The 9,561-nt window shown below is 47.7% G+C and overlaps 1 protein-coding gene across 1 annotated transcript in view; it reads left to right on the top strand.

Annotated features, from left to right (window-relative positions):
- Positions 1 to 291: 291 nt before the first annotated feature.
- LGMN (legumain) overlaps positions 292 to 9,561 on the top strand; it is a 31,511-nt gene continuing 22,241 nt past the window's right edge. The window contains exon 1 of the mRNA XM_045807589.2: positions 292 to 436. The gene's annotated coding sequence lies outside the window, so the exon portion shown is untranslated. The remainder of the gene's footprint in view (positions 437 to 9,561) is intronic.

Genomic DNA, 9,561 nt, shown 5'->3' with positions numbered 1-9,561 from the left:
AGTGCAAGTTTGGAAACCACTGCGTTAAAGTGCCCCGCGCGCTGGTTTTGATCCTTCGGCGGGTACTTCTGGAATTACTGCGTCTCCAGGGAAACCCCACGCACCGCGGGCGCCCTCACCCCCCATTTCATTGCTCGTGCTTCTCCCAGGGTTCGCGGGCTGTGGGCCCAAAAACCCCGGCTTGTGCATGCTGGGACTTGTAGGCCCTCTGGCTCGCCTGCCCCGCCTCGCTCCGCCTCCCATTGGGTTTCACACACGCCCGCCCCGAAGTTCCACCAATCAACGCAGAGCCCTAGGCCATTAAAGCCCTGAGTCTGGTGTCGCTCCGCAATCACTGCAGGGCGGACATCAGGAGGTGGCGCATCTGAGGCTGCGCGACGCGAGGAGTTCCCACGGTCCTGCCGCCCACCGCCGCCGCCGCGGGCTTCCGCCACAGGTAACCGCGAGCCCCAGCCCCGGGGATCCGTGCCAGGCCCCACGTCCCGGGCCAGGGCTGCCTGTCTGCCGCGACTCTGGGCCTCACGGGCGGGATCTTCAGCTCCCGCGGCCCTGAGTAAGCCACTTCTCACCCTTCGAAGAGAATTTCGGGAAACGGTGAATTCCAAGGGACATGCTGCGACCTCTCAGCCCGTCCTCCCGAGGGGTGGTCGTGGGCTGCTGGGAACAGTCTTCGTTGCGCGAGCTCCGCCTGGAAGCCCAGGGCTTCCTCCTGGTGCAGGGGGAAACTGGCGCGCAGAGAGGGATTGGCAAAAGTCCCTCCGCCAGGGCGTGCCGGGCAGGGTCTGCCGCTTGGTTGCTACCTTCACGATCTAGGAGCAGTTCAGGCTCTAGGTGCTTGTAATGCGAAGGATTGCCCCCATTTTCCACCCAGGTCTCTGTAGCCAAGGGGAAAAGCAGGTAACTACAACAACAGAAATACCCAAACGTGTAAAAACATCCCTTCTAAGAAGTTAGGGATGCTCTAGTTCTCAGAGGCTTGAGCCGGTGGAACACATAGGGTGATTCACTTCAAGCGTGAAAGTGGAAGTTTGATTAGGTCCCCTGCGCCTTAACTATTAGAGGTGAGGTTATATGTATGTGGGTTATTCCATGCCAAGAACTGTGGAATCGGGGGCCTGGAAGAAGGAACTGTGTATCATAGGCTTCGTTTTATAGATGAAAATAAATGCCCATCAGTCGTTAAGCGTCTGCCTTCGGCTCAGGGCGTGATCCCAGCGTTCTGGGTTCTGGGATCGAGCCCCACGTCAGGCTCCTCTGCTGGGAGCCTGCTTCTCCCTCTCCCACTCCCGCTGCTTGTGTTCCCTCTCTCGCTGTGTCTATCTCTGTCAAATAAATTAAAAAAAAAAAAAAGTTAAAAAAAAAAAAAAAGAAAAGAAAATAAATGCCCAGAGTTTGGGATTTGCCCTGTGGTTTGTAGAGAGTGGAGTAGCTCAGCTTTTTTGCCGTAGGGTTCTATTTAGCAAACGTTCATTGAGCGTCGCTTACTGAGCAGGGTTTATTTGTAAAGGGGAGAGGCAGTCTATAGAGAATCATTCCAGTGTTACAAGTTTGCACAGGGGCGGCATCTAACACTGTTGGAAGCATCTAATTCTGATTTGTGGGAAGAGGTAGAACTTCGCAGGGAAGTGCCTGGAGTTTGAGGGACGGGCAGGAGCTAGTGCAATGAAGAAGAATGTTTCACCTGGAAAACAGCATGGTTTTTCACTTGAAAAACAGCTATGTTTTCCCCTGGAAGGCATGGTAAGAGGCACAATTTTGGACCAGAGTTTTGGAGCCTGGTTGGAACAAGGGATTTCGTGTGAGTGGTGAATTTTTGTGAGCTCTGTTTCGTAAGAGCCCGGTACATCTTGCAGAGCCTTCTGTGCTGCTGTAAGAGATTTAGATTTTGTCTTGAAAGGTTGGGAAGCTGAATTTATTTTTTTAAAAAAGATTTTTATTTATTTGAGAGAAAGTGAGAGCGAGAGAGAGCGCATGTGTGAGCAAGCATGAGCAGGGGTGGGGGATGCAGGGAGCTGAGCAGGGAGCCCGACTCAAGGCTCAATCCCAAGACCAGAGATTATGAACTGAGCTGAAGGTAGACGCTTAACCCACTGAGCCACCCAGGTACCTCTGGGAAGCTGAGTTTAGTAGATGTGTATCTTAGGTAGTTCCATAGTGTGGAAAAGTATCGAAGAAAGGTCCCAGTAGGGTGCACCTGCAGTAATTTCCAGGAGAATTGCTGAGGATTTTTTAAAGATGTTGCAGTGGGAAAGGCGAAGAGAGGAGAAAAAGCTTTGAACTGTTAGGGGAGGTGAAATACACCATACCCAGTATTGTTCAGTAAAAGTATTTTGAAGTGAATGCTGTCTCTTGAGTTTTCTGACCTATGACTATCTTTTGAGGAATTGCCCAGCACTTTTTTTTTTTTAACTGCGGAAGTTGCTTTGTAGACCATAATTCAAATCCCAGGTTATGATGGGGGAAATTTTCACATGTAAGAGATGATAGGTATTTGAGGAAAAGATTCACTACTGGTAGAAGTGTATCATAGAACGGTGTAGCTACTAGCAAAATGGGTATGTATAGGGGCGCCTGGGTGGCTCAGTCAGTTAAGCTTCTGCCTTCAGCTCAGGTCATGATCCCAGGGTCCTGGGATCGAGCCCCACATGGAACTCTCTGCTCAGTGGGGAGCCTACTTCGCCTCTCCCCCACTTGGGCTCTCTCTCTGTCAAATAAATAAAATCTTAAAAAAAAAAATGAGCTTGTATATCTTAAGATCAAGTGGTTCCACTTCTAGAAAGTAGCCTAGAGAAACAGAGACATTTGTTTGCAAGGAGAGGAGTATTAGGATGTTTATTGCAACATTATTTATAATGATAAAATTTTGAAACCACCTAAATGTCCTTTAGAAGGGAATGTTTGTAAAGTGGACATATATGTTTTAGAAGTATAATAAAGTGAATGAAAAGAAATGCTAACTTAAGCAGCTCTTTCTGCCCACAGGTCCTGTCGCCATGCTTTAATAAAATCACCTTTTTGCACCAAAAAACAAAGAAGGAAGGAAGGAAAGAAAGAGAAAGAAAGAGAGAAAGAAACTATGATCGTGGTGTGGGGAGAATGGGATGGGACATGGGAAGAAATTTCATCTGTGATATTTTATTTGCTTTATGGGGGGAGAGTTCTCAGATTTGCAAAATACTAACAGTTCATGGGCTAGGTGACAGGTAACAGGTGTTTTACATTGTACTTTGTACATTTCTGTAATTTAATGTTTGCCTTTCAATTTCTTGAATATAACTTAGAACAAAATTTAGCTTAAGAATTTACATCTAGCTAGAAAAGTCATTTAGCCATTGTGGGAAAATATTACAAACTACATTGATACCAGGTTTAAAAAATAGTAATTTTGGTAAAAGCGATTCAAGTGTGAAAATAAAAATGTGGAAAAACTGTTTACCACTGGGCAAATTTTACTTTGCTAGATTCCAAAATTCTTCTAACCATTAGGAGATTTTAAAAGTGTTTATTGATTGTGTCTATTTGGAAATATGACTAAGTTGCTTGTACTTTTTATAATGTTAAAAGATAATTGTTTAAAAAGGTTTATTTATTTATTTGAGAGAGAGTGGGAGAGCAGAGAGAGAGTCTTCAAGCAGACTCCCTGAGAGTGTGGAACCTGACCCGGGGCTCAATCCCATGACCCATGAGATCATGACCTGAGTCGAAACCAAGAGTCAATGGTTAACTAACTGAGCCACTTAGGCGCCCCAAAAGATAATTTTTAAAAAAGGTAAAGTCATCACTTGATGCAGGTATAAAAATGAACAAGTACTAAAAATCACATTTAACTTATAATGAGGAAATGTAGTGTGATGGTTCCAGCCAGATCAAAGGAGACTCCAGGGTCAGAAATAACTAAATGAATGGGCAAATGGCAGGCAAAACTGGCTTCATTCTACAACCAGAAATCAACCCAGCCACCACTTGATAGAATTCATTTGTGTGTCTTTTTTTTTTTTTTAAAGATTTTATTTATTTATTTGACAGAGATAGAGATAGCCAGTGAGAGAGGGAACACAAGCAGGGGGAGTGGGAGAGGAAGAAGCAGGCTCATAGCGGAGGAGCCTGATGTGGGACTCGATCCCAGAACGCCGGGATCACGCCCTGAGCCGAAGGCAGACGCTTAACCGCTGTGCCACCCAGGCGCCCCCATTTGTGTGTCTTTAGATAAGAATTGTTTGCATTGCTGGTACCCAGTTTACAGAGATGTAAAGGAAAAAATGGCATAGAGTCAGAATTAGGTAACCTTAAAGGACATGATCTAATCTAGAATCCAGTTTGCCACTGAATCAGATATCTTCCCTGTAGGAAAAATATTGATTAACCGTAATAAAATACAGTTTTCATTTGAGATAAGAGCTACTTGGAGTTTGTTGTATTTTTTTAAATTTTGTTTTTCCTTTTTTTTTTTAAAGATTTAGTTATTTATTTGACAGAGAGAAAGACAGCCAGCGAGAGAGGGAACACAAGCAGGGGGAGTGGGAGAGGAAGAAGCAGGCTCCTAGCGGAGGAGCCTCATGTGGGGCTCGATCCCAGAACGCTGGGATCACGCCGGAGCCGAAGGCAGACGCTTAATGACTGAGCCACCCAGGCGCCCCCCCCCCTTTTTTTTAAGATTTTAAAAATTTATTTTTGTGAGAGAGAGCGTGCATGGGTGGGGGAGAGGGAGAAGCAGACTCCCCACTGAGCAGGGAGCCTGGATCAGGCCTGGATCCCACCTGAGCCGAAGGCAGAGGCTTAACTGACTGAGCCACCAGGATGCCCCTGGAATTTGTTTTAATCTCACTCTTAAAACAGGAAGTTAAAAGGTTTGAGAATGAAATCTGCCCTTAATAATTTAGTTCTACCATCTCATTTACTGATAGACGATTAAGACCCAGAGAGGGAAGGGTCTCCCATGACTTACTAGCTGTGTCCCGTGTTACAGAGAAATTGCACTAAGCCCTTGTTAAAAACAGCAAGACAAGTTTTATTCCAGCAATTATATTAGGGACAGATACTTCAGTGTAGATCTGAGCTCAGCTCCGAATACAGCAAGGATAGTTGGGATTTATGGGCAGGCTGAGAGGGTCAGCAGATGGAAAATTACAAGGGAACTTGATGAGATATCAAAGGTCGGCCATTCTCACAGGATTCTTGGTACACTGCGCTTAGCAGGCCAAGACCTATTTGAGATGGGGGCTTAGAGGAGCTTGACTCAGTTTGGTCAAGGAGGGGTCCTTATCATCTCTTCTTGTCTCTCTTGCATGTGGTCAGTCAGGGTCCACTATGGATAGTTCTGTCATTGGGACTTCATTACTTGTGTTGCAGGTGACGGTTTATCTAGAATGGGCACTCTGTCCCAAGCCTCTCAGATGAATTGAACCTCGCTTGCTAGTACTTCTTTAAGTCAAGTCCTTTAATGGAATTACTGACCTTGTGTAGCCCTGTAGCCTCAGAGGGACGCAGGACCAAGTGGGAACAGCAGAGGACTTGTCACACTGGAGGCTGGTAAAATTCATTCGTAAAGGCTTGGCCGTTGATCTTGACTTTGTGTGGTTCAGGTTTTCCTTTGAAGGGCTCTTCTAAGAGGAGAGCTCTTTATACAGATTACCCACAGTGCCTTAAAATAGTAGGGTGGCAAAGAGCACGGTTGGGGGTGGGTGGTGATCTGCTGGAGGAAGGGCATGGGCCCTGGGTGGGGTGCGTTGTGCGCCCACTTGTGGTTACCCGGTCTAGACCTTCGCATGAACAACTTTTGTTGTGACAGGCGAGGGGGCGTAGTAGAAAAAGCAGTCTCTGGAGCAGATCTGTGTGTCAGCCCCAGCCGTGCTGCTTCCCAGCACATTTCTCTCTCTGCTCAGCCTCCCTTTTCTCAGCTCCGTGAACAGAATCATGAGGCTGGCTCACAGGCTTTTGTGAGGATTGCGTGAAGTGTACATGGCGTGGCAAGTATCCCACTTGGCGGCCCTGTGCAGCATAGCAACGTGTGTTGCTGTGGGGGACACCTTTTCTTCCCTGGGTAGGGTCACACCTGTCTGTCGTTTTCTCCCCACAAATGGTTAGCAGACTCAGCACACATCCTTTACAGCCCCCTTGGAGATCTTTCCACTCTCGGCACGTCGAGATCTGCCTTGCTCTTTTTAAAGGCTCCACGGTGTCCCATCGTAAGGGTGTACCATGACTGATCTAGCCGGACAGCCCTCTGTCCATGACATATATGTTGCTTCCAGCATTTTGCTGTTAGAAATGGGTGGGCTTCCTCACCTCCTTAGTCTTTCCCTTTTGAAAAATAGTGCCTCCCACTCCCCCTGGAGTCCTCCTCCTGCCTTACATTTTTCCCTAACACTCATCCCCTCTGACAACGCGTGGATTTAAACCGTGTGTCTCTTCCCGCTAGAATGTCAGCTCAGTGAAGGGTTCTGCATTTGTTCGGTGCCCGTGAGCACCTAGTGGGTACTCAGGCTGTGTTTGTTGGATGGATGGGTGGGAGGACTGTAGAAATGGCCATCCCGAAGAGCTAGCTCCGCAGGGATCGCTTACTTTGTCTTCGTGAGCTTTTCTCTTTGATAGAACAAGAATCACAGGCGTGTTATGTTGCAAGATTATTTGTGATTTTGTTTTGAGTCTTTCACTTTGCCAAGAATATTGCTGACCAGGAAATGGCTGAGTGAGGCTGCTTGCTTTGAGATGTGTTCTTGCTGAGGGTAGTGGAAAGATTATATTACTTTCATGTCTCATCTTCACCGCAGGCCCCGATCTGTTTCCCCAAATGGTATTAACATATATGTTTTTTTTAATTTAATTTACTTTGAGTAGGCTCCAGACCCAGCGTGGAGCCCAACATGGGGCTCAAACTCATGACCCTGAGATCAAGACCTGAACTGAGATCAAGAGTTTGATGCTTGGGGCGCCTGGGTGGCACAGCGGTTAAGCATCTGCCTTCGGCTCAGGGCATGATCCCGGTGTTACGGGATCGAGCCCCACATCAGGCTTCTCCGCTGGGAGCCTGCTTCTTCCTCTCCCACTCCCCCTGCTTGTGTTCCCTCTCTCGCTGGCTGTCTCTATCTCTGTCGAATAAATAAATAAAATCTTTAAAAAAAAAAAAAGAGTTTGATGCTTAACTGACTGAGCCACCTAGGCGTTTCCTTAACATACATGTGTTTTAAGTGACATTTTCCAATTGGTGTCATACTGCGAGGCTTTTTGCTTGCCATTCTGTTCAAGGAGCCGTACTCTTTATAAGAATCAAAAAAGTGATAGACGGGAGCCATTGCCAGACGTTAACTGTGAAAGTACTCTTTGTGTATAAATAAGGCACTTTTTCTCACCGAAGGGTAGCACGCTAGCATATTAGTAGAAGACCGACAGATGAATTTGAATTTGTAAAAATAACCTAGCGGTGCTTTTTCAGTACCTGCGGTGGGTTTGCCAATTTAGGTGGTTAGGCTGGTGGTGTCCTTTCTGGGGTTCACAGTCAGGTCAGCTTTTTGATTCTGATATTTTATGTATTCTTTTTGTCCCTAAGTAAGAAGGGAAAAAGTCATGTGTCAGGGCCTCCCCCGGAATGAGCCTCTTCATGATTAAGTCACATGAACGAAACTCAGAGACTGGTATGCAAACCAGGGAGCCCGTTTAATGATTGCTGATGGAAGATAGTAAGAACCAGCCGGGCTGTACTGGTCATGTGGGCTGAGGGCGTATTTTTGCTCCCTAGGGCGGGTCAGAGACCACCTGTCCCAGTTTTATTGGAACATCTCCCCACTCACTGGTTTACCTATAGTCTCTGGCCGCTTTCACAGTACAGGGGCAGAGCTGAACAGTTGTAAGGGAGATGGTGTGATCTGCAGGGTAAAATATTTACTGTCCAGCCCTTTAGAGAAGAAGTGTGCCAACCACTGCCCCACGGAAGGCTTCCCGGGAGGTTCCAAGTGCAGTCAGGAGGCTGCTGGGTGAGCTTGGAATCAAAGAGCTGCTGGTGGGGTCACCTCTGTAGTAACTGTCACCTCTGCTATTACCTCCTAGCCCTGTGGTGAGCCCCGGTCAAGCCAAGAGGACTTGGGAGAGCGTCGTCAGGTGCACGTTAACACATGAGTTAAGGCCAGCTCGTTCTGGCACCAAGGTGGCCTGGGCAGTCCACGGCCCTTGTCTGTTCCCTGACCTCATCTGTCGTATACTGTACTAAAAAACAAAACCCAACAAAACAAACAAAAAGTATGGCCATTTCAGAATAAGCTCAAGAGCCAATCTGGGGTACTGTATTGTAGTTACCCGTTCGTCCGTGGGCAGTCTTGCAGTGACGCTGGAGAAATGCGGATCTAGCACCAGCTCCCTTTGCACAGTAAGAATTCAGTTCCTGGATGGGGCACATGGCTGGCTCAGTCAGTGGAGCATGTGACTCTTGATCTCAGGGTCGTGAGTTCAAGCCCCACATTGGATGTGGAGCCTACTTAAAATTAAAAAAAAAAAAAAAAAAAGAATTGAGTTCCTGAAGGGGATATCGGAGGCAGGTGGTGGGTAAGGGTTCGTGGGGCTTTGGGCCAGAGGTGAACTAGAGCCCTCCAGGGCTAATGGAGAGCCCTGCTGCATCAAAGTTGAATCCTGGGCATCACCTGGAGCTTGTTGGAAATGCTGAGTCTCAGGCCCAGCCCAGGCCTCCTGGAGCAGAATTGTATCCCCAGAGGATGGGGGTCACAATCGGTTTGGAGAAGCACTAGTCTAAGGCGCTTATAGGTTTTTATTTTTATTTATTTATTTTTATTTTATTTATTTGACACAGAGAGACAATGCAAGAGGAAACACAAGCAGGGGGAGTGTGAGAGGGAGAAGCAGGCTCCCCGCAGAGCAGGGAGCCCGATGTGGGGCTCCATCCCAGGACCCTGGGATCATAACCTGAGCCGAAGGCAGAAGCTTAACGGCTGAGCCACCCAGGCGCCCCTAGGTTTTTAAACTTTCATCAGATTCAGGGCTTCCTGTTTCCTCACCTTTGGGGGGAAACCCACTGCTCAGTCCATTGTGAGTTTGAACACAGCGTCAGGCACAGGATGCTAAGGGTGGTTTCTTAAGCTTACAGGAGGTTCCCCCCTTAGCTGGCTGCGTGCGCCCCGAGGACAGGGCCTTTGACCGGTCCCTCCTGTGTTCAGAGCATGCAGCGCGTTTTCTGGGGCGGGGGAGGTGTTCAGCAGCCTCTGGCCGGCTGCGCCAGCGAATAAGCCGGTGAGTGAATGAGCGCTGTTTGACAAATGGCAGAAGAGTCAGAGGTCAGCCTCGTGGACTTTGTTCTGCTGAGTCCCTCCATCTCAGAGACTGTTTTTCCTGTCAATGCGACAGGCCTAGCACCTGTCGCAGGAAGGCTGTTTCTTTAGAATAACGTGTTCAGGATGCAGGGTAGTGATGTGAGCGATACAAGGTGGCCGGGACGAGGCCTGAATACTGCCTTCGTGCTTTAAAACTTGGACGCTTTGGCAGTGGAGTATAAAATTGGGCGTGTACGTCATTAAGAATGAAGTCTTCGTGTAGGGCCGTGTAGCAGGAAGACCGAGC

The sequence above is a fragment of the Ursus americanus genome, chromosome 26, assembly GCF_024610735.1.
Source record: "Ursus americanus isolate L20-20 chromosome 26, mUrsAme1.1.p, whole genome shotgun sequence".
Classification (NCBI taxonomy): Eukaryota; Metazoa; Chordata; class Mammalia; order Carnivora; family Ursidae; genus Ursus; species Ursus americanus.
This window is presented reverse-complemented; position numbering and strand designations above follow the sequence as displayed.